General features: G+C 45.9%; 1 long non-coding RNA gene across 1 annotated transcript; it reads right to left on the bottom strand.

The window, feature by feature from the left end:
- Positions 1-11,145: 11,145 nt before the first annotated feature.
- LOC123479005 (uncharacterized) lies at positions 11,146-13,575 on the bottom strand. The gene is made up of 4 exons (XR_006654450.2): positions 13,433-13,575; positions 12,366-12,411; positions 11,555-11,656; positions 11,146-11,315 (listed from the first exon to the last, which is right to left on the bottom strand). It is a non-coding gene; the product is annotated as an uncharacterized lncRNA (long non-coding RNA).
- Positions 13,576-21,888: the final 8,313 nt, after the last annotated feature.

Below are 21,888 nucleotides of genomic sequence, written 5' to 3'. Positions count from 1 at the left end.
ATAGACAGGGAGAGGTTAAGAATAGTATAGGAAATGTAGAAGCCAAAGAACTTATATGTATGACCCATGGACATGAACTAAATGGGGGGGATGTGGGTGGGAGGGGGTGTGCAGCTCAGAGGGGAATAAAGAGGGGGAATGGGACAACTGTAATAGCATAATCAATAAAATATATGTTTTAAAAAAGAAGAAACAAAAAAAGTGTTTACCAATTACCAAACTCTGAATAACCACAGGTTGTCTGTCGGTCATTATTTTTTTAATTCTCACCTGAGGATATGTTCATTGAGACAGGAAGGAAGACAGAGAGAGAGAGAGAGAGAGAGACATCAACTGGTTGCCTTCCAAATGCACCCCGATCAGGGACAAAACCCACAATTTAGGAATGTGCCCTTGTGACAGGATACTAAAAAGCTACAAAAATTCCTGGGCAAATGGAATAGGGAACTGAGACAAGAAAATTAAACAAGGCCAAACAATCTGGACAACCAGCCAGCTGGTGAATCACAAGACCTTATCTCCCCTAACCAAGGTCAATTGAGAGCAAATACCTCTCCTCTCTAGCCAGAGAATACATAGTTTAAATCACCCTCGTCAGAGAGAGAGAACAGAGACCCGATTTGTGCTAGCTAAATCCAAGGACAGATGCCATTTGTGCCAGTTAAACCCAAAGACAGATGAAGTCAGGAGAATTAATAACAAAAAACACCTTAGAGCCAGACAGACCCAAGATAAATGGAAAACAGACCAAAGAATAACCCTGACCCTCACCCCCATATGCTCATTTTGATGTATTCGCATATTAAAATCCCACCTGGAAAGCTGATGAACATTCTGCTGAAACCCTCTCCTAAGACTCTTGCCCATGGGGTGGGGGGCAGAGGGCGGCAGGGAGAGACAAAGAACCTTCAGGGCAAAGACTCTGTGCTGGCTTGCTCTAGAATTCACCCGTGTACCTTTGGTCATGAATTTTTTACTTCCTCCCTGACTCTAAGGGACCCTATGAGACTTTTAACCAGGGGAACAATGAGCAGAGGCAGCTCGCCCCTGGCTTACCACCAATCCTGTCTCTAAGGCCCCCTTTTTCTCTGACTTCCCAGTGAACTAAAGGCAGCCTTGCATTGGCTCACTTCTATCACTGTGACCTTCACTTCCAGTGAGCTAGCTAACAGCAGCCCTGCCTTGAACAGCAGCTCACTTCTTTCTTATACTATTCGTAGGGAGCCAAAGCAGAGCACCGCCTCGGTTCTCTCCCGTTGCTTCTTCTACCCTAAGTCCTTCCTCTGTTTCACCCTCCCCAGCTTTAATAAACATACTCTCAGAATCACCTGGACTCATATTGTGAAATCTTTCCTACACGAAGTCATGAACCCGTACACTACAGGCTGGCCTGAGACAGACCTGTTTCCTGGCTGGTCCCTGTCCGGTAACACCCTGACTGGGAATCAAACCAGCAACCTTTTGGTATACGCAATGACGCTTCAGCCAACTGATCCACCTGGCCGGGCTCCATAACTTTTTTTTCAACAAAAAATAGTGTTCCACGAAAAAAGCAGCTAGTTCACCTTGCAACTCAAATAATGGCCTACATCCTTTTCCTCGAGCAAACAATGGTACACAATAGCAGTGCTTTATGTACCTGTTTCATCAGGCACATAAAGCAGGTACGTTGGGACCAAAATAATAAAAAGATGTGTACTTAAGGACAAAGATTTAATAAAATTAATAATTTTTTACTGCTTATCAAGGACTGTTTTAAGTGAAAGAGTTGTTTTTCCGCTTGCCAGTAAGTGGTGGTGAAGTACACAGTGACAACTAGTAAATTTGGAGTCACTACCTTGATTCAAACTAAGAGCCACCATTGGTTTTGCATCATCAGTACAAAGCCAACATCGAGAAAAAGGCAAACTGTTGTTTTCTCAGCGTTACCATAAGGACGAGAAAGGCCTCTTTCAGGCCCTCTTTCCCAGAGCCAGCTATCTCTTCCCTTGAGCCTGTCAGGCATAATTAACTGTGGTTTCCCTGAGCCTCTATTCTCTGGACTGGAGAGAGTACTACAAGCATCCTTTGTGCAAGTGGTTTGAAATGTATACACACGGGACATACCAGACCAGAGCGCCCAGACCCTGACCCCGAAGATAACAGCAGAACAAACTGAAGCCTGCACAATCAGCCCCAAACCTCCTATTTTAATGCCCCTTTCCCTCTTGGAAAGTGAATAAAACCTTTGCTGTCTTTTCTTTTCTTTGTGAATTCCTTCACAGCCTGTGGCACTGGGCACCCTAACAATTACTATGAAAATGATCATAGCCCTGGCTGATGTGGCTCAGTGGATTGAGTGCCGGCCTGCAAACCAAAGGGTCGCTAGTTCAATTCCCAGTCAGAGCACATGCCTGGGCTGCAGGCAGCAACCACACGTTGATGTTTCTCTCTCTCTAAAAATAAATAAACAAAATATTTTTTAAAAAAGAATCTCGTTTAAAAAAAAAAACAGAAAAGAATCATAGACCTCCTGAAAGGGGTTTGGGAGCCCCCAAGACTCACCAGGCCACACTTTGAGAACTGCTATGCTATTCACTTTTCTACTGAGTTGTTGATTTTTTCCTTATTGACCTAAGAAATACTTTGAATAAACTGAGATTTATCCTACCATTCCACATAGGATTGAAATAGCATTTGCATTTGTGGAGGAGTAGGGAACTAGGTATATGTCAGCTGAAGGTCATTGGCATCAATTCAACACCAACAGGTGCAGTGAAGATGGAGAATTTGTTCAGTGCAAACAGCACAGCTGTTAGGAGGCCCTGGTGCAAGGGGGTCCTGGGGCCAGGCTCCACTGTTTTGTGTAGCGTTTTGGCATCCATTCAGCTCTAGTCAGGAAAAGACAGTTTTCGGTGCAAAGGAATGTGCACCCCCACAGGTAGAGGGGAGCTGATTTATATAGACAGAACACACCAACAATGGCCCCTGATTGGTTCCTCTTCACACAAATGAGGACTGCAAATCCTAGAAGTTTGATTGGTCCAAAGGACACTGTCCTGATTGGTCAGAATGGAGCCGCTCTGATTGGTTGGTAAAGAAGCTGACAGGGGTTGTGGCTGGGCAGCTGTGATTGGATGGGGGAAGCCTCAATCTTATTGGTTGAAATAGGATTCCAGGAATTCCTTTATAAGAGCTGGCTCAGATGACAGAAACTAAGTGCAGGCAGGCAGTTCAGTGCAGAGGCAAATTCTTCAGTACAGGATTTGCCCTGAAGTGCAGTTTGTGTGAGAGGCCATTGTGTAGAAATGGCAGCTAGAGTCTGTTTTTTAAATTTCAGTCCAGTTAGCCACCAGGAGCCCTTCTTAGTAGGTGTCTTCTTTTTCAGGGTCCATAACGTGTTTGTAGAGTTGAATCTAATGGTCTCGTCCAGCCCGAGTTTCTTTTCTTTTTCTTTTTTTTAATTATCCTTGGCAAATTCTTCCCATACTGAATTGGATAAATTATTTGATACTCCCTGTATTAGTTTTTTAGATGTCAAACAAAGTACCACAAACAAAGGGGCTTAAATGGTGGAAATGTATTGTCTTGCAGTGCTGGAGGCCGGAAGTATGAGATCAAGGTGTCCACAGGGTTGGTGCCTTCTGAGGGCTGTGAGGAAGAATGTGCTCCATGCCTCTATCCTTGGCTTATATGTGCATCTTTGCTTTTATCTTTGCGTGGCATTCTCCCTGTGTGTGTGTCTGTGTCCAAATTTCCCCTTTTCATAAAAGGATATCTGTCATATTGGATTAGGGTCCACCCTAATGATGTCATCTTAACTTGGTCATCTGCAAAGATCCTGTTTCCAAATAAGGTTACATTCACAGGCACTGGGGGTCAGGACTTCACCTTTTTGGGGGAACACAATTTAACCCATAACATGTGCCTTTACTTTTTCCTAGTGGTTTGATAATGCCTCCTTGCCCATTTGATTGTTTCATGTTTTGGAATTTATCTAACAAGTGTGTGTCGAATAGCTACTGTTAACTCAGCACTCTGACGTTGGGAACATCAGCGAACAGAACAAAGATTTTGCCCTTTAGGAGACTACATTGTAGGGCCAGTGTGGAGACATAATAAAATAGGTATAATAAGTAATTAAGTTATATAGTTTATTTAAAGGTAATTGCTCTCTGAGGGAACTTTTTGGATGATGGGAACGTTCCTTATCTTGATTGGGGTGGTGGTTACAGGCAGACGACACCCACGTGTACACTTTGAAAGGGGAAATTTTACTCTATGTCAACTCTACTTCAAGAAAATTTATTTTGTGAAAAGCGTTATGAGAGGGGGGGATTAACACGGAAAGGAGATCAAATGGGGGACTGCAATAATATTGCAATTGGAAGTTGCCGTGGAGTAAGGATCTCACACTGGCCCGGTAGCCGGCCATCTGCTGGTCAACCGCTCATCCCCCAGCACTGCAGAAGGCACATTAGAGCCACTGGTTCTTAAACGGCCTGGGTGAGGGACCTAGGTCCGCCCCGCATAACAGATTGAGACTGCAGGGCTCTAAGGGCACTCCTGGCAGCTCTCACCGCTGGTATTGAGGAGGCGCCAGGAGAGCGGTCAAATCTGCGCAGGCTCCCTCCAGGCTGCCAGGAGCATCAATCACAAAATCTCCGCCCCGGAAGGTCTGAGTATAACCGTGACCTGCTTTTCCACCTTAACCAGGAGAAGCACAGAGGTCACATGCCCATGGGTGAAACTTTGTTTTGTTTGCCCGGGCCTGGCCTGCATCACCTCTCACCCTCGTCTCAGTTTCTGAATAATTAGACCTCCTATTTATCCCTCTGACTTCCTTACTTAATTGCATTTTCATTTCGTGGCCTGAGGTGACAAGGATTTAGCCACAAGGCCTTTTGAATTATTTATACCAGTGAAGCAAATACAAAGTGACTCAAATGTCCATCAAATAATAAATGTGGTCTATTCCTGCAATGCAATAGTATTCAGCCATAATAAGGAATCAAGTACAGACACAAACACAAAGTGAATGAACTTGAGTTCAGAAAACATTCTGAATGAAAGAAGCCACACACACACACACACACACACAAAATGCCAAATTTGATGAGTCCATTTATTTGAAATGTCCAGATTAGTCAAATCCATAGAGACAGAAAGTAGGTTAGTGGTTGCCAAGGGCCAGGAAATTTGGGGGGAAATAGCGAGTGACTAGTAATGGGTTTCTGTTTGGGGTGATGAATATGTTCTGGAATTACATAATGGTGATGGCTGCACAACCTTATAAATACACTAAAAGCCACAGAATTGTACACTCTAAAATGGTAAATTCTGTGGCATGTGATGTAAATCTCAACTTAAAAAGAAATAGTGTCCTGGCTAGGTAGCTCAGGTGGTTAGAGCATTGTCCAGATACACCACGGTTGAGGGTTCGATCCCCTGTCAGGACACACACAAGAAACAACCGATGAATGCATGGATAAGTGGAACAACAAATCCATGTTTCTCTCTCTTTCCCTTCCTCTCTCTAAAATCAATAAATAAAAAAATTTAAAAAAACAATAAAATGAAATAAAGGATCAAGAAAGTGACAGGTATATTAGAGCTGTCCCCTCATAAATTGTATATTCCTAATTTCATTTATTTTACATAATTTCATTTTAAATACCCAAAAGTGAAACTAAAACATATTTTGTTCCTTGATTCTAGACGTGCATTTTCTGCATATTCGCATAACCTCTTTCACACACAAATCACTGATTGTTTAAACAATACTTGTAAAAAAAATAAAAACGACTTGTAAGGATCACTGAGCTATACGTTGTGTTGACCCTGAACTAGTTGCGAGATAGGCAGGCTCCTCCCTGAGCCCGGCTGGCAGGAAGCCGGGAAACCATTCATTGCCCCACTGCTTCCCCTTCCTCTCACAGCCAATTCACAGTTAGACTGAAGGGCGCTGCTATCTGCAAGATTTACTTCATGAGCTTAAATTTTGTTCCCTTTCCTCACACATGCACACTAACAAAAAAGACTGTCCTTTCGGTGAACTTCCCTCATTTTAGTGCTAGAAAACACACCCCTGGGTGGAGATTTAATGAGGTAATGAGACCTGCTACACAAGAAAAAGCAGGTAGTTCCACTGTGCCAGGGCCAGAGTCCCCGCCTCTGCACACCTACATGTCACAATTAGACGTCATCTTTTCCAGCACAGCTTCTTTAAACTGTTCCCCAGCCTTTGTTCAGGGAGCAGCCCACTCTTCCTTTCCCTGTGCACCAGCGGTAGTACACCTCTCCCTGAGAACGATTTTTTGAGTGTGGTGAACTCTTATTTTCCTTCTTGGAAATTCTCAAGAACCCCTGATGCCAGTAACAGTTGGATTCAGTGGATACCAGCTCCACCGTGTGGCTATTTTTTTTTTTTTAATTTATTGATTGAGAGAGAGGAGAGGAAAGAGAGAGGAAAAAAAAAACATTAATTTCATTGTTCCACTTATTTATACATTCACTGGTTGATTCTTGCATGTGTCCTGACCAGGGATCCGGCCTGCAACCTTGGTGGTATCAAGGAAATGCTCTAACCAACTGAGCTACTCGACTGGGGCTTTGTGGCTATTTTTCAATCAGAGGGTATAAGCCTTTAGAAGTCTTACCCTTTACCTAGGTGAAGAAGGAATACTCTCTAGTGGGTGTGCCCTCAGAGTCAAATTACAAACGTGCCTTAAGCACAGGCGCTCGCATTCACATGAAGTGGTTCTCATTCCTAAAGTCCTGTTTGGTTTCAATCCTGGGATAAATATAGCTTAAATCTTTTTAAAAAATAGCTTGAAATTTAAGCCATGCTCTTGTTGATGTGCAAGCTGACAGACGAGGCCATTCAATTCCCTGGTTCATGCCTCTTTAAATTAAAGTAGTGAGGCAGGATAGTAAGAAGCTAGGGAAATTCCTTGATAAGTGGAATAAGAGAACCGGAGACAAAATAATTAAACAAGGACAAACAATTTGAGCACTTTATAGCCAGCTAATGAATCACAAAGTTTTATCTTCCCTAACCAAGGACACTTAGGAGCAAATGGTTTACATATTCCAGACCATCCTGGAACAGAATTCCCTCTTCAACAACATTCTTTAAAAATAAAACTAACCGCCCTGGCTGGGGTGGCTCCGTGGATAGAGCGCCGGCCTGTGAACCAAAGGGTCGCCAGGTTCAGTTTCCAGTCGGGGCGCATGCCTGGGTTGCAGGCCAGGTCCCCAGTGGGTGGTACATGAGGGGCGTCCACACATTGATGTTTCTCTCGCTCTCTTTCTCCCTCCCTTCCCCTCTCTCTCAAGAGAAACATCAATTTATTCTTCTCTAAAAATAAATAAATGAAATCTTTAAAAAATAAAACTAATAAAAAGAAATAATCCTGACCCCACTATACACACATTTTGATGAATCAACATATCAAAGGACAAACCTGAAAAGCTAATGAATATTCTGTTGAGACCCTCTCCTGAGACCTCCCCTAAGATTCCTACCTGCTAAAGAATGATGAAAAGCCTCAAGACAAAGGACCCACAGCACGGTCTCACCCGAGGGCATCCACTTCTTGTCCCTCTTTTCTCCTAAACTCTAAGGGCCCCCATGAGACTTGCAGCCGAGGGAGCGGCAGGCAGTGGCAGCTCTTTCCAGCCTTACCCCCTTGAACCTGTCTCAAAGGCTCCCTTTTTCTCTTTCTCCCTCCTGTTGCTTCTTCCACCTTAACCCCTCCTTTGTTTCACAGTCCCAAGCTTTAATAAACATACTCTCAAAATCACCTGTAATTGTGTTGTGAAATCTTCCCTACGCAAAGTCAAGGACCCACACACTACACCAGCCAGCTCGAGGCAAGCCCACTCCAGGCCCAGACCCTGACTGATAACAGTAAAACTGGTGAAAATTTGGACCATACATAACATTTTAAATTATTAATGGCTATAAAATATTCTAGTTGGTTGTCACTGATTGGAGGAAGCTAAAGACACATGACAAATAAATGCATTTGAGATCTTAGATTAGATCTTGGACCAGAGGAGGACATTAGTGGAAAATCTGGTGAAATTTGAGTAAGTTTACGATTTTAAGAGTTTAGTTAATGGGATTGTATTGATGTTCATTTCTGTGGTAAATTACTATAGCTATGTAAAATGATAACATTAGTAAAAGCTAGGAGAAGAATGTATAGGGAATCTCTATACTTTTTAAGGCAACGTTTCTGTAAATCTAAAATTATTGCAAAATAAAAAGTTTAAAAAATTCTACTTTGTGGTTATAAAGAACCACATGTATTTTATATGTTGTCATAGTGAGACAGGATAGTAAGAAGCTAGGAAAACTCCTGGGCAAGTGGAATGTGGAAACAAGACAAGAAAATTCAACAAGGCCAGTGTGAGTGACTTATAGCCAGCTGGTGAATCGCAAGACCTTATCTCCCCTAACCGAGGATACTTGAAGATTTTATTTATCTTTAGAGAGAAGGGAAAGGAGGAAGAAAGAGATGGAGAGAAATGTCAATGTGTGGTGGCCTCTTGAGCACCCCCTACTGGAGACCTGACATGCACCCCAGGCATGTGCTCTGACTGGGAATCAAACCTGTGACCTCTTGGTTGGGAGGCTGGCACTCAATCCACTGAGCCACACCAGCCAGGGCTGAGGACACTTGAAAGCAAATGGTTTATACCTCTCCTCCCTAACCAGAGAACACAGAGTCTTGCTGGCCATAAAATTCTTCTGTCCAGGGAAGAGAGGACAGCTAATACAAACGGAGAGTTAACACCTGAACAAAGGGAGCAAGCTTGGGAAGAAGCTGTGTGATTCCCCTTTCAGCTCTTTGTCCCCTTACTCCCAAGAGAAACAGCATGTCTGCACTGCCCCTAGGAATTTCTGTCCTAAATTCCCATGTTTCCCCTATGTAAACTTGCTCCGGAAAGCTCAAGGAAAGGTGGGTATTAGGTTTTTACCCGCCACCTTCTCAGATTGCTGACCTCTGATATTAATAAAAGTGTAATTATAATCCAATCCTTGTCACTGCTGTTTGGCTGAGCGGTGACAGGAAGCACGACCCTGGACTCAGTTGCCCTCCAGTTTCAACAGCAATATACACATTGTTAGCACGATCTCTCTTGTGTGTACAAACGTGTACAAATGTGTCCCCCCAAGGAGATACATTCAAATCCCATTGCTTCCAGTAGCTGTGAATATGATCTTACTTGGAAATAGGATCTTTGCCGATGTAATTAGTTAAGGAGCTTAAGAAGAAATCATCACGGATTGAGGGCGGGCCCTAAATCCCATGACAGGTGCCTTCACAGGAGGAAAGGGAGATGAAGGTGCAGACACACAGATACACCCAGGGGAGGGCATGTGATGATGGAGGTGGGATGTGGAGTGATCTATAAGCTGAGAAACTCCAGAAGCTGCCAGAAGCTGGAAGAGGCAGAGAAGGATCGTCCCCTAGAGCCTTCTGGGGGAGTGACACCTTGATTTTGGACTTCAGAACTGCACAACTGAGAGAGAATAAAATTCTGTTGTTTTAAGCCACACAGTTGTGGTGATTTGTTACGGCAGCTCTGGGGGACTAATACACCTATTTGGATTGTCTTTGTACCAAAAATACCCGGAGGGACAAGGTCCAATCCACCAGAAGTGAGGACTGGAAATGGGAGGGGGCAGGGGGATGGGGTAGAAAGACTGCTTTTACTTTATAGTTTACTTTGCATCTCTCTCTCTTTTTGTGAAATGTTTACAGGATCTACTTTTCATCTGTTCAACTGCTAAGGCCTCCACATACAAAACTAAGGAGAGTCCTTTTTGCCATTTTAACCATATTTAAGTGTATGACTCAGTGGCACTAGTTACATTCACACTATTGTTGAACCACCGCTGGTAAATTTCCAAAACTTTTCACCACCCCAGAGAAACTCTACCCCATAAGCAATCACTTCCCCTTCTTCCCTCCAGCCATAGAACCTCAAGCTGTAAAAAACTTTGTCGATAACTTGGAACCCATTACCTTCAATTGGCATCTTCAGTGGGGGCAAACCTGTGGGATTGAGCCCTTTACCCTGTGGGGTCTTTGATAACTTCTGTTAGTGTCCGAATTGAGTTAAATCAGAGGAAGCAAGGTTGGTGTCCACAGAGAACTGGAGATTGTTTGGTGTGGAAAATCCCACACGTCTAGTGTTGGAAGTGTCGGTGTGTGACTGTGAATGTTGCAGAGGAGAAACAGAGTTGATTTTCCCTTTTCAGGCCCTGAGGAGGCCCCAGGAGAGCTGCCCTGGGTCTGAAAGATGACCCAGGTCAGGTAGTCCTGGGAAAGTGAGACAGGATAGTAAGAAGCTAGGAAAGTTCCTTGGCAAGTGGAATGGGAAATTGAGACTGGCCAAGCAATTTACAGCCAGATACAAAAGGTCACCACCTCCTTAGAGATGACATCTAGGCCTCGGTTGTGTTTCAGCTTCAGGTCCAGAAAAGCAGCATAACCAGGTGGGCGATGCCAGAACCAACTGCAATGATTAGAAAGCCCCTTAAAGGGCACACCTGGAGAACTGATGAATACTTTGCTGCAACCCTCCCCTGAGACTTCCCCTAAGATTCCCGCCTGCAAGGGAAAGGACTCAGCAAGCCTGAGCTCTCCCTCTAGGGAGCAGCTTGCCGCCATTCCCTTCCCCTTCACCACCCACTTCTTTCTTCACAGGCACTTGCCTCATAAACCCTAAGGCAGTGGGCAGCAGCGGCAGCTAGGCCCAGGCTAATCCCCTGAACCTGTTCCCTAAGGCCCCTTTTCTCTGACTTCCCAGTGAGCTAAGGCAGCCCATCCTAGGCTCTCCTGTTGCTTCTTCTATGCTAAGCCCTTCCTTGTTTCATGGTCCCCAGCTTTAATTAATGTATTCTCATAGTCACCTGGATTCATGTTGTGAAATCTTTGCTACATGAAGTCAAGAACTCACACACTACTGCTGGCCAGACCCACGCAGGGCCAGGCGTTCATCCAGTAACAGAAGGGCAAGGTGGGGGCTGCTTGAGTATGGGGAGGCCCCAGGGCTGGAGGTGTTGGCGTTGGGTGTCAAAGGACCCAGAATCCTGGGATTCAGGGCCTGGTTCTGGGAGAGTCAGGCACACAGTATGCACTCAATAAATGTGTATTCAATTAATTTTTATTTTGCCCAAAAGTTTACTTTGTTCATTCTCAAAATATAAACCGTGTATAGCAAGTGGCTTCATAAAGTTCTTCAGCAAGGTGGGCCTTCATGTCTGGCTAGGGGATGGGAAAGGATTCCTGTCAACACTCTTTGTCCTTGTTTTTCATCTGCAAGAGGAGGGGGGCAGGTCAGACAGGGCCCAGAGCTGACAATGAGAGGAGAGTATGGGCAGCCAATTTGGAGGGGTTACCAGGCCTCCAGGCCAGTGGAGGGCCCCACTACCTTCTCTGATCTGAACTGTACCTCTCCCAAACCATCCCCAGACCTCACTCATGCACAGCCCCCACCCCTCATTCCCCCGCCAGCCCCAGACCTCCTCAGGTGCTTATCCCAGGCTTACTCTGACCTCATTCCTGAGGACTAGATATCCAATGAAGCCCACAGGCAACATAAATGCAGCGAGCCACAGTGCAGACCCTGTGGCCACCAACATCAGGCTCCCCATTTCCTATGTGGAGGAAGAATGAGGAGAGGAGACCTCAGTGACCCCAGGCTGGTCCCACAGGATACAATGAGGGGTCTATGGGGCTCAGGGTCCTGGCTGACAGGGAGGCTAGGAACCAGAGAAAAGAGGGGCACACAAGATGGCCCCATACCACTGAGCTCAGTGGGAAGAATAGGCTCCAAGGCAGATGCTGGCTCTGCTCTGCCCTCTCCAGTGGGCAGGGGGTAGCTGCAGGGTGGTCCCTTGGCCCCCCCTGGGCCTACCTCCTCAGGTCGTGGGGATGGCACTCTCCACCCCCTGGGCTGGAGGGAGAAAGCAGGTGACTGTCTGGAGGCACCTGGAGGAGGACTGGCCAGTGGAAGTGCTCACAGGGTGAGCTGGGCACACTGCAGAGGGGCCTTCAGGCTCTGGGGTCCTTCTGACCCCCACAGCATGGTTCTGGCCAGGCCTGTGGCTCCTCAGCAGGGCATGGAGTCTGAGGGGTCCCTGAGTCCCCTGAGAACTCCTGGCCTGTAGCTTGAGACACCCCACCCCAGGAGTCCTGAGGTCTCAGCCCAGAGGAAAGCAGGGCGCCCCCTTCATAGGCCTGTAGTTGTTCCTGGGTGCACCCTGCCAATGGGGAAAATGACCAGGGTCCTGTTCCTGTCCCAGTAGCTGGTGACTGGGCATGGCCAATCCTGGCTAACTGTGATGGGGGGATATCTTTACTCACTATTTTGATGAACAACATGGATTTTGGCACCATCTTCTTTATTTTTCTATTTCATTTGTTTTTAGAGAGAAAGGAAGGAGGGAAAAAGAAAGGGAGAGAAACATCAATGTGTGAGAGATACATCAATCGGTTGCCTCTCAGCCCACAACCCAGGCATGTGCTCTGACTGGGCATGGAACCAGCAACCCTTTGGTTCACAAGCTGGCACTCAATCCCCTGAGCCACACCAGCCAGGGTGTGCCACCATCTTAAGGGATCAGAGCTCACCCTGGTGGAGAGGATGTCCCAAGTAATCTTTCCACATACTCCAATACCCCTGGGGCCTCTGGGATCTGCTTCCCAGAGGCAGAGGCCAGGCCTCAGCCTCACAGGGATCCTGCATGGAGGGGAATCACCTGTACAAGAGACCTGAGGGTTAATTGCCCTGGAGCCCATTCTCTAGGGGTCTGTGGAGGTCCCAGGGCACCCACTCTGCTCCAGGCTCAGGAGTCTCCTTTGCAGGCCTGGGAGAAGAGCTTACCTACCCATTGCCTCTGGACTTCCGTCTGGAAGACCATTTCCTCTTTCTGCCCCAGCCTGCAGTTCTTCCAGGGATAGGGAGGGGAGGGCGTTTTTTTTTTTTTTTTTTTTTTCTCTCTATAGTTATCTTGCTAGCTTTTGGCTCACTTGGGGCTCTATCCATTCCTCTAGCTTTTGGCAGGCTCAGTGTTAGAACCTCACCCTGCCACGATCTTGACCAATGGGGGAGACTCCCCAGCACTGTGAACAACTGATTTAGGTAACACCCCCACACCTCAGCCAATTCAAAGGCACACATTCCAAGGCCCAAATTTCTTGGCTGACCCTGGCCCTCGACCTTTGTCCTCCGTTGCCCCTTCTAGAATGAAGATCAGATTCATGCATGTAAATTATTTTCCTCCTCTATCTAACCCTCCCTTGGCTGAGGACCCCATTCTCTTAGGCTAAGCCTGCTGCCTTGTCCCAGATAACAAACCCCCTGTTGGACTCACACATTTTGGTGGAACACCTACCTACCCTGGTCCCCCTGCCAGTCACCCAGCTCTCACCTTAGGAAGGAGTCCAACCTCTCTCCTCGAGGCTCCCTGTGACTCTGGCTGGTCTAGATCTGGAAATGGACTTGAGAGTGTATTTCTTTGTTCCTGCCCTCTGCGCAATCATAGATGGACTGCTAGAAGAGCAGTGGTTTCACTGAAATCATGTGACATCTTTCTGAAAATAGTTCATCCTACTTATTTCTCTTTCACTTTCTCTAAAGGAAATCCAGTTAAAATATAACTTTTTGTGAGACAACTAAGGACAACTGAGGGTGAGCAGGAGAAAACTAATGCCAGGGAAGGCTTCCCACATGGCTGGTACAGAAAGAATGTGGGTAAAGCCCCAGACAGCAAGGGCAATGCCAGGAGGTGGCAGGGAGTGAGGCCAAGGACTCCATAATTCTAAGTCATTTGAAGAGGACCCTGAGCCTGCTGTGTAAATAGAGCTTCAAGTCCAGCCCTTGTGTCTAGTCCTTGCCCCACAGTCTGAAGCCCCCACCCTGTACTCATAACCCCTGGAGCCAACATTTTTGACAGAAGACCCTTCCTCTGGGAGCTCACAGCTGGAAGCCTTCAGTCCTGGGAGACTTTCTGGAGGAGGTGACACTTGGGCCTGGGAGGGCAGTGACCAAGAGGCATCCTGGGGAAGACCCACAGGACAGGGGCCTGAGGCCTCCTGGGGTCAGATTCTACAGGGGAGGATGAAGAGGGGCTAGGGTCACTGACCCATACAAAATAACACCCAACCTCATCATCTGCCACCTACCCATTTGCCATCCACCACCCACCGTCCACCACCCACCACCCATCATCCTTGTGTCTCTGCATCTACCTACCTACCTACCTTTGCTGAGAATGCAGCCTGCCTGACACATGTGCTTTGAGAACTATAAGAATACAGACATTCTCTCTTTTTTTTTTACTTAAAAAAAATTTTTATTGTTATTCAATTACAATTGTATGCCTTTTCTCCCCATCCCTCCACCCCACCCCAGCTGAACCCCCCTCCCTCCCCCCAGACATTCTCTTTTAATACATGATTATTTCACAGTTAGTGGAACTAATATCCTATAGATGGACATTTAGGTTTTTTACACATTTTTTCATATTTTGAAGTTGGGCCAACACTATACATACAAGAATGTTTCTATTGGACCTTCAGCCCACGTGATGCTCTGGGGTCCCTCCCGTGAGCAGCCCCCACTGGGGCTCTGGGGCCGCTCCGCGGAGCAGGTCTAAAGGGTCTGGCTGGTTGGGAGAGTGCCACTTCCTATTGTATCATTTTATCATTTTTAAGTGATGAGTTTTGATTGATCTTTTACTTTTCAGCAGCCACCCCCCCCAGTATTTTAAAATAAAAAGTAGCAAGTCTGGCTGTCATAATTCATCTGAAATAGAACTTCAACTACTAACCTCTTCAAGGAGGCTAAGTAAGTAACCCTAATGTGGGAGGCACTTAGAAGACATGAGCAGAGCAAGGACAGTGGGCCGGGTACAGAAGGTCACCAGGGTAGAAAGCGCTGGGAGCCTAGCAACGACAATACTGGGAAAACAAAGTTTGCCCCCAGGGTAACCTATCCTCCCCTAGCATGTCACTGGTCATGCAGTTTAGACCCTCTGACCTCTCACATTGCTGGTCATGTGGTTCAGCCCCTCCCCTGACCCTGCGTCCCCTGGTATGTTGCTAGTCATGCAGGTTAGAACCCCTTAGAGGAAGAACAAAGAAGGGGACTGGAGAACAGTCCCTAAACATTAAGCCCCCGGGACAATGAGGTTCTGACCCACATCAAATACATCTAGGCCTCACTGGTGTTTCAGCTCCAGGCCCAGACAAGCAGCATAACCAGACAAGACACGCATGGCTGACATCAGGACAAGGCACATTGACTGGTGATCCCCTGCCCTGGTGCTGACCAATCAGTAGAGACAACAACCCTGAAAGGACACCCCTGGAAAGCTGAATATTTTATTGGGACTCCATCCCTGAGACCTCCAGATAAATACCCTCAAGTCAGAGGGCCCAGTGAGGCTCCCCCCACCCCCTACCCCCCACACGTGCTCTCCTTGCCTCTCTTTTTTCTAAGCTCCAAGTGCCCCTGTAACTTGTTTCTTGATCCCATTTCTTCTACAGCTCACTTCTTCTACCTCTGTGATTTTATAAATAAACTTTCTTTTATAGTTTGAGTCTTGGCTCTGAATTCCTTAACTTTTTTAAAAAATTGATTTGACAGAGAGAGACACATGATACTTACTTATTATGCATTCATTGGTTGCTTCTTGTTGTCAAACTAAGAAATATTCAAACCTGTAGACAATTTTTGTGAGTTTATTTGAGCCAATGCCAGGAAGCAAAATCTCAACGGATTGAGAAAATGCTCCAAAGAATGGCAGTTCTGCACCTTATTTTATACATTACAACCAAAAGAGGATGTAAATGGGTTACATGAAATCCAATGGTGACCAATTAGGAAGGTAGGACAAAGCAAAGCAGCAGGGAAAACTCTGGGATTGGATAAAAAGGAAATTGAGCCCTGGCTGGTGTGTGGCTCAGTGGGCTAAGTGCCAGCTGTGAACCAAAATGTTGCCAGTTCGATTCACAGTCAGGGCACATGCTTGGGTTGCAGGTCAGGTCCCCAGTTGGGGGCGTGTAAGAGGCAACCAATTGATACATTTCTCCCACATTGATGTTTTTCTCCCCCTCTTTCTCCCTCTCTTCCCCTCTCTGTAAAAATAAGTAAACTAAGGACTTCTGGCCAAGATGGAGGCGTAGGTAAACACACTGTGCTTCCTCCCACAACCAAAAGGACAACAAGAAGTTTAAAAACAAAACCAACCAGAACTGACAGAAAATCAAACTGTATGGAAGTCCAACAACCAATGAGTTACGGAAGAAACACTCACCCAGACCAGTAGGAGGGGTGGAGACGGGCAGCTGAGTGGAGAGGACTCGCTGCCCCGGCTGGAGGACCAAGGCGGGAAGGCAGGGCTGGCGGAGCGGGCAGTCCCACATCCATGTGTGGATAAACCGGGAGGAACAGCGGGGAAGCAAGGCAAACCACACAATCCAGGGTTCCAGCGGGGAAATAAAGCCTCAAAGTCTCTGACTGAAAACACCTGTGGGGGTTGAGGTGGCAGTGGGAAAAACGCCCAGCCTCACAGGAGAGACTCACAGGGCCCTAGAATGTACACAAACCACCAACTCGGGAATCAGCACCAGAAGGGCCCAATTTGCTTGTGGGTAGTGGGGGAAGTGACTGAAAGCCAGCAGAAAGCTGAACAAGGGCACTGTTCCCTCTTGGACCCCTCCCCCAGATACAGCACCACAATACAGTGACGTGGGTTGCCCATCCCTGGTGAACACCTAAGGCTCCGCCCTTTACATAACTGCCATGCTGAGACAAAAAAAAAAAAATGGCCCAAATGAAAGAACAGATCAAAGCTCCAGACAAAATAAAACTAAGCAATGAAGAGATAGCCAACCTATCAGATGCACAGTTCAAAACACTGGTTATCAGGATGCTCCAGAAATTCTCTGAGTATTTCAACAGCATAAAAAAGACCCAGGCAGCAGGGAAGGTTGCATTATGTGAAATAAAGAAAAATCTACAGGGAACCAACAGTGAAGGGAAGAAAACCGGGACTCAAATCAATGGTTTGGAGCAGAAGGAAAAAATAAACATTCAACCAGAACAGAATGAAGAAACAAGAAATGAAAAAAATGACGAGAGGCTTAGGAACCTCCAGGACATCTTTAAACATTCCAACATCAGAATCATAGTGGTGCCAGAAGGAGAAGAGGAAAAGCAAGAAATTGAAAACTTATTTGAACAAATAATGAAGGAGAACTTCCCCAATCTGGCAAAAGAAATAGACCAGGACGTCCAGGGAGTCCAGGACACTCAGAGAGTCCCCAAGAAGTTGGACCCAAGGGAGCACACACCAAGGCACATTATAATTACATTACCCAAGATGAAAGAGAAGGAAAGAATCTTAAAAGCAGCAAGAGAAAAGGAGACAGTTACCTACAAAGGAGTTCCCATAAGATTGTCAGCTGATTTCTCAAAAGACACCTTGTAGGCAGGAAGGGGCTGGAAAGAAGTATTCCAAGTCATGAAAGGCAAGGACCTACATCCAAGATTACCCTATCCAGCAAAGCTATCATTTAGAATGGAAGGGTAGATAAAGTGCTTCCCAGATAAGGTCAAGTTCAAGGAGTTCATCATCACCAAGCCCTCATTATATGAAATGTTAAAGGGACTTATCTAAGAAAAAGAAGATCAAAGATATGAGCATTAAAATGACAACAAAACTCACAGCTATTAATAACTGAACCTAAAACAAAAACAAAAACAAACTAAGCAAACAATGGAGATCACAAGGAGGGTTATCAGTGAGGGAGTGGGAGGGGGAGAGAGGGGGAAAGGTACAGGGAATAAGAAGCATAAATGGTAGGTAGAAAATAGACAGGAGGAGGTTAAGAACAGTATAGGAAATGTAGAAGCCAAAGAACTTACATGTACGACCCATGGACATAAAATAAAGGGGGCGAATGCGGGTGGGAGGGGGTGTGCAGGGCGGAGGGGGATAAAGGGGAGAAAAAATGGGACAACTGTAATAGCATAATCAATAAAATACATTTTAAAAACCAATTAAAATACTTTCCCATTAAAAAAATAAGTAAATTTAAAAGTAAAATGATAGATACGTACGTCTTTTACATAGGGAAATACAGGATAGTTAACAGTCAACAATTAACTCAGTAACAATAATGATGAGGTGATTTGTGTTCATCTGCGTTGAGGGGTCTGGGAAAAGGAATTACTTTGACGTTCCAGAGTTATGTTATTGTAGATGCCAGAACACAACAGACAGGCTTAGTTTACGTGAAAATTGACCTTTGTCAGGGAAGATTCTAGCCTAGGACATGACTGCCTGCCATAAACTGCTTTTAGTTTAAAAGTTTAAATTTCAGACAATCCTTTGGGGTTACCTTAGGTCTCTGAGTTTGTCAGGTCACCACCTACATGAGTTTGTCAGGTGTAGTATGTGGCCCCCTTTTCATTCATAGTGCCCTGAACAAAGATCAGACCCACAGCCTTGGCACATTGTGATGACATTCTAATCAACTGAGCTACCAGCCTGGGCTCTGAACTCTTTCTTAGCTAGAATTCAGTTCTGAGGTTGCTGAATCAGGGTCTGATCTGACTCCACCGGTCTAATGTTGGGTGCCATTATCACCAGCAACACTAAGAAAATAAAGTTAGTTTTTTAAAAGCTCTAGAACCCCCCAAATTACAGATAACGTCCCCCCAAAAAGGAGTGGGAGGACAGTGCCAACTGGGGCCAGGGCAGCACAAAGGCCCCAGTATATAGCGAAAGAAAAGCCTAGGCTCAGGGAAAAGCCAAGGCCCATCGCTGTTGCCCATGGGAAGGCCTTCCCTTATGAGGCTCCTTCCTGGCCACAGAACAGGGGCTCAACCAGAGACTTCTTTGGGAGCAAATGCTCTTATTGCCAGGTGCCTGCTTCGCCGGTGCTGAAGCTGCAGGGTCCTGGCCAGGCCATTGAGACCACACAGGGTCTGGAAGCTACCAGGCCTGGCCAGGACCATGCTTGCAGGCTTATGGGAGAGGACGGGCTGGAGTTGGGACCTCCAGATAAAAAGGTAACATAGGAAACCTTCATAGGCAGCAGAGGGTGCTCCAGCATCAACAGAGGGAGCTGCCCTTCCACCTGGGTCTGGTCTTCCTCTGGGGGGAGAGAGGGGTGGGATCGTTTTCCAGACATAAATAAACCCTGCCTTTACACTTGCCCTAGCTGCTCCCATGATTGGTAATTGGCTACTTGTTTGTTTATGGTCTGTCTTGCCTCAGTGGAATGGCAGTTCCAGGATTCCTGTGTCCAAGAATCAAGGAGTGGAAATGGGAGAGGCTGCATTCACCCTTGCCTCTGGGGCCTCCAGTACTCATTCAGCCTCACAGGCTCTGCTGGTCCAGCTGCCTCGGTTCTAGGGGAGGAATGCTTCCACTGGGGGTGGGGGGCGCTGCCACAAGGATACAAACTGAGGTTGAAGGCAGAGACCTGGCCTGTCCCCAGACAATAAGCAGCCATGGGTATGCACCTGGATTCTAAGAGTGTAAGGAAAAGAGGTGACAAAAAGGCTGTATTCTAGAAGGCCCTATTAAAGAGTTTTTTTTATTTTATTCCAAAGGCATTTGGGAGAGATTTAAGCATTTTAGAAGTTCACATTTTAGAAATATTACTTCAATGAGATGGATGCTAAAATGTTAACAGTAGTTGTCTCTGAGAGGTGGAATTGCCTGTGTACGTTTTTTCTTTTCTTTACTTTTTTCCTTTGCTGTTCACTTATCTGTATTTTACCATGTTTTCCATAATGAACATGGCTTACCTGTATGTATTAGTGTCCAGGGGCTGCCATAAGAAAGCACCACAAACTGGATTGCTTAAAACAACAGGAATTTATTCTCTCCCAGTGTAGGAGGCCCCGGAAGGTCCAAAATCAAGGTTTCACAGGACCATGCTTCCTCCCGAGCCGCTGGGGAAAAACATCTCAGCCTCTCCTAGTTTCTGGTGGTTCCTGGTGTCCCTTGGCTGGTGGCCACATCACTCCAGTCTCTACTCCCATCCTCACATGCCCTTCTGTCCAGTGTGTATCTGTTTCTCCTCTTCTTTTTTTTTTTAAATATATTTATTGTTTATGCTATTACATTTGTCCCATTTCCCCCCCCTCACTCCACTCCATCCTGCCCACCCCCTCCCTCCCACATTCCCCCCCGATAGCTCATGTCCATGGGTCATACTTATAAGTTCTTTGGCTTCTACATTTCCTACACTATTCTTATCCTCCCCCTGTCTATTTTCCACCTATCATCTATGCTACTTATTCTCTGTACCTTTCCCCCCCTCTCCCCCTCCCACTCCCCTATTGACAACCCTCCATGTGATCTCCATCTCTGTGGTTCTGTTCCTGTTCTAGTTGTTTGCCTAGTTTGCTCTTGTTTTTGTTTTAGATGTGGTCATTAATAACTGTGAGTTTGCTGTCATTTTTACTGTTCATATTTTTTATCTTCTTTTTCTTAGGTAACTCCCTTTAACATTTCATATAATAAGGGCTTGGTGATGATGAACTTCTTTAACTTGACCTTATCTGAGAAGCACTTTATCTTCCCTTCCATTCTAAATGATAGCTTTGCTGGATAGAGCAATCTTGGATGTAGGTCCTTGCCTTTCATGACTTGGAATACTTCTTGCCAGCCACTTCCTGCCTGTAAGGTCTCTTTGGAGAAATCAGCTGACAGTCTTATGGGAACTCCTTTGTAGGTAACTGTCTCCTTTTCTCCTGCTGCTTCTAAGATTGTCTCCTTCTGTTTAATCTTAGGTAATGTAATTATGATGTGCCTTGGTGTGTTCCTCCTTGGGTCCAGCTTCTTTGGGACTCTCTGAGCTTCCTGGACTTCCTGGAAGTCTATTTCCTTTGCCAGATTGGGGAAGTTCTCCTTCATTATTTGTTCAAATAAGTTTTCAATTTTTTGTTCTTCCTCTTCTCCTTCTGGCACCCCTATAGTTCGGATGTTGGAACGTTTCAAGATGTCCTGGAGGTTCCTAAGCCTCTCGTCATTTTTTTCAGTTCTTGTTTCTTCATTCCATTCTGGTTGAATGTTTATTTCTTCCTTCTGGTCCAAATTGTTGATCTGAGTCCTGGTTTCCTTCCCTTCACTGTTGGTTCCCTGTAGATTTTTCTTTATTTTACTTTGCATAGCCTTCACTTTTTCCTCTATTATGTGACCATACTCAACCAATTCTGTAAGCATCCTGATTACCAGTGTTTTGAACTGTGCATCTGATAGGTTGGCTATCTCTTCATTGCTTAGTTGTTTTTCTGGAGTTTTGATCTTTTCTTTCATTTGAGCCGTATTTCTTTGCCTTGGCACACCTGTTACATCGTAAGGGTTGGAGCCTTAGGTATTCACCAGAGCGGGGGAACCCACTTCACTGGGTTGTGATGTTGTATGGGGGGTGGGGGTCAGAGAGGGAACAATGCTCTTGCTTGGCTCAGCCTGCTTTCAGTCATCTCCCCCACTGCCCACAAGCAAATTGTGCCCTTCTGGTGCTGATTCCTGGGTGAGTGGGTTTGTGTATGTTCTAGGGCCCCATGGGCCTCTCCAACGAACTCTCCTGTGAGGCTGGGAGTTTCTTCTGCCACCACAACCCTCACAGGTTTTTACAATAGAGGTTTTGAGGCTTTAGTTTCCCACTCTGGAACCCTGAGTTGTGCGGTCTGTCTCGCTCCCCAGTTGTTCCTCCTGGTTTATCTGCAGGCAAATGTGGGACCAACAGCCACTGCCTCATGCACCCCATCCACTGCCGCCTTGCCTCATGTCCTGTCCCCCCCAGCTGCCAGTCTCTGCCCCTCCTACCAGTCTGGATGAATGTTTTTTCTTTAACTCTT

Source organism: Desmodus rotundus, chromosome 1 (assembly GCF_022682495.2).
Source record: "Desmodus rotundus isolate HL8 chromosome 1, HLdesRot8A.1, whole genome shotgun sequence".
NCBI lineage: Eukaryota > Metazoa > Chordata > Mammalia > Chiroptera > Phyllostomidae > Desmodus > Desmodus rotundus.
This window is presented reverse-complemented; position numbering and strand designations above follow the sequence as displayed.